Source organism: Dermacentor variabilis, chromosome 9, assembly GCF_050947875.1.
Source record: "Dermacentor variabilis isolate Ectoservices chromosome 9, ASM5094787v1, whole genome shotgun sequence".
Taxonomy (NCBI): Eukaryota; Metazoa; Arthropoda; class Arachnida; order Ixodida; family Ixodidae; genus Dermacentor; species Dermacentor variabilis.
In genome coordinates, this window is record NC_134576.1 from 138701847 (window position 1) to 138705579 (window position 3733).

Consider the following 3733-nt stretch of genomic DNA (forward strand, 5'->3'; position numbering starts at 1 on the left):
AGCCTCCTCTCTTGGAAAGTGCCACAGGGATATTTGCTCAACCGTGGAGAAATTTATAATTGCTACACAGAGATTGTCTTGAATTCTTCATTTCCTCCAGTTAACTTTACCAATTTTAGTATATCATAAAGATTGCCTAATTTCATCCGAACCTTGGCCAATCCCCCCCAGTGGGTGTGCGCCATCGCATAAGGAATACTATACCATACCATACCATACCACCCTCCCGCTCCTCTCAATCGGCTCTGTGGGGGAGTCGGTGCGGTGTTATTCGGCACTCCACTGTGAACATGTGTGTCGTGCACAGAAACAATAGCATTCCTGCTGAACTGCAGTGTTCATATTGCATAGTGGTGCACACGTTGATCTCAGCAGAACAGGTAGTAAAGTGGAGGGGAATCTTTCTCATCCTTTCAATGGGCGCTGACAAACGCCGACTAATTCCTCTGTCCGAGCCCAGAGTGGGTATTCTGTAATAGTCCGCCTAGTGGACTGTCCATCTCGGCCGCTGCTGATTGGATGCAACTGTACGAGCGAGGAGGAGACGAGCGGCCCCAGCCAATCAGCAGCGGCCTAAACGGACAGTCCACTAGGTGAACTCCTACAGAATACCTCCCCAGGTCTGGCTGGCCCCTATTCAGCGAGCACGAGCAGTGGCGGCAGCTATTGGGACCCTGCTCTAAGGGCCTCAATCACATCAATTATTTCACTTTATAACAAAGTTTCTTCTTCTTCTTCTTCTTCTTCTTCTTCTGCTGCTGCTGCTGCTTCACGCGCACTCTATCGAGGTGCGACGCTGGTAACGCCGTTGCCGGCGTTCATCGCTCCCGCGTTCTGATACGCCTGGTTGGGGAATCTGCCAGGGCGCTGTTGTTGCTGGTGCGCTGCCGCAGTTGTCTTCCGTGCTGCGTCGCGCCATGTCGCTTGCGCGCATGGTTAGGACACCGCGCGAGGGGCTATACAGTGCAACGCTAAACCTTGCTAGCGTCATGTGTTATCGTTTTCGATGTTACGTCTTCGGACAGAACTGCCAATTTTTTCACATATAGGCTCCATGACTGCGGCATTCCGCTTCTGCCACAGCGCAACGCGTCATAATTTCGGAGCTCATGCTTTTGCGTGCTGCGGTGTCGGCGTTTTAATCTCAAGCTATCGATGACGGTATGACCAGTGCTCTTTTTACGGTGTACTGTCCCCTGTTAAAACGATCGCACGAGCAGCAGAAGGAACGCACCTCGGTGCCCTGCGTTAGACCAACGCTCTGGGTTGTCGCGCTGTGCCTTCAAGTGGAGCGGTCCATCGATCAGTGAAGAGCGACGAAGCACGTGAAGCTGCTTCAGCTCGAACATGGGGCATTCGAAGGCGGCGAGAGGCAGATGAGTAGGTCGAACAGCAAGGAGCTTTGCCTAATTCGGCACTAATGGTCGATAGTTTTTTTTTTAAGTAATCCTGCAAAGGGTAATGTTCGGCGGAGAAATCTTTCTTCTCCGGTGCCTGTGTCTGGCCTTTCAAATACGATGAAGAAGAAGAATTCGCCATGGAAGGGTCCCGCACGTGAAACGAATCAGGCTCTCACGCCGGACATCAGCTGCCGGATATGAACGAAATTGTAAGTATACGAATCGCGGTGTAACCTCAAGACGTCTGACTTCACAGCATTGAGGAGCAGCTTGAGTAAGTGATAGCCAAGTGACCAACTTCTACTCTTCTGTACATCTCCGAAGTAACGTAAACTAACTGTAATACTAGCTATATAGTCGCGCAAGAGCTATAACAGTATCGACAAACATAGACTTCGCCTATCCGCCGTGGTGACTCTAAGGATTGGGTGTTTTGCTGCTGACCGTGAGGTCGACGGCTCGATTGCCGGTCTCGGTGGCCGGCAGAGCCACCGAGGCCACCGACCAGAGCGTTGGTCTAACGCAGGGCACCGAGGTGCGCTCCTTCTGCTGCTCGTGCGATCGTTTTAACAGGGGACAGTACACCGTAAAAAGAGTACTGGACATACCGTCATCGATAGCTTGAGATTAAAACGCCGACATCGCAGCACGCAAAAGCATGAGCTCCGAAATCATGACGCGTTGCGCTGTGGCAGAAGCGGAATGCCGCAGTTATGGAGCCTACATATGAAAAAATTGGCAGTTCTGTCCGAAGGCGTAGCATCGACGTTAAGCTGCCACATAACAACACATGGAGCATTACCACTGTAAGAGTTTAACGAACCAGCAAACATTCGAATTCTTAACATTGATTGAGGTATTACTTGCACACAAAACAATATCCACATTACAATGCCGCCGGACCACACAAGAACGGTTGCAGGAAAACACGAAAAAAAAATCAGTGCCAAATAGAAGTCACAAATACCCAGTTATATGTTATTGGCTGACAACAAAAATTCTTTCAGGTTACAACAGAGCGCATAATTAGAGTAAAATGACTTTGCATATTGTGGTAACGAATTTCAAAATGAAATGACCACGGAATAGGGGCGGGATTAAAGGAAAAGTAAATGTTCACGTACCAAGCTTTATGTGTACGTTAAATCAACCGCATTTCAAGGTACACGGTTCTGGTTTCAGATTTATTTAAGCTTTCATGTGCAATGGGGGGGTGGGGGCGGAGGGAGGGGTGACACACCCATGCGTTCATTCTGAGGAGGTCCCAAAGTCCCACTATCTGGGGAGCGTTCTGTTACAGAGTTTACAAAGAAGAAACAGATGAACGCAGCGAAGCATAGAGCAGTAAATTAGAAGCAAAGAAGGAGTATACGCTCAAATGGGCATAATACCGGCTCAACTGATTTTCAATAGCCATGGTAGTTAGCCAAACGAAGTTGGGAAACAAATTAGAACTGTGGAGGATGATTATACGCCCACATTAAACTGTTTAACTATTTACTATAATCCGAATACACGACTGCGTGGCAGAAGTCCTGCGAGCGCGTCTGTTCCCCTCGGTAGCGTCTTGTCTGCTCCCCGAGTCCGCGCGTAGCCTGATCTAGAGTGTACCTGATTAGTTTTACTCGCGACCTCCGGCGGGAGACCGGGACCGCTCATGCTTGCCAGACGCCGTAGGCAAAACCGAAACGTTAAGCTGCCACATAACAACACATGGAGCATTACCACTGTAAGAGTTTAACGAACCAGCAAACATTCGAATTCTTAACATTGATTGAGGTATTACTTGCACACAGAACAATATCCACATTACAATGCCGCCGGACCAAACAAGAACGGTTGCAGGAAAACACGAAAAAAAAATCAGTGCCAAATAGAAGTCACAAATACCCAGTTATATGTTATTGGCTGACAACAAAAATTCTTTCAGGTTACAACAGAGCGCATAATTAGAGTAAAATGACTTTGCATATTGTGGTAACGAATTTCAAAATGAAATGACCACGGAAAGCTCTTTAATTTTGCGCGTACAATAATTTCTGTTCAGTTTGGGGAGCAAAACATTTTTTTTTTCCTGAGAGACTTGTTACGTTTGTATACATGAGGTGTCAGGGGGCGAAAATCCTGCAGAGGATGTAGTGATGCGACTTCGAAAAAGGACTAAAGGCGTAACCTAAGTTTTTAGCAAAGAGTTTATCTGTAACAAATTGAGGTCATGGTTTAGGGGAGGTACGTATGCTCTGCAGTGATCAAACGTAATTGTTCGGACAGCCCAGTTTTGAAGAGGAGCAAGGGCTGTTTAAATAGTTAAGTAGATATTACCATAATGTGCG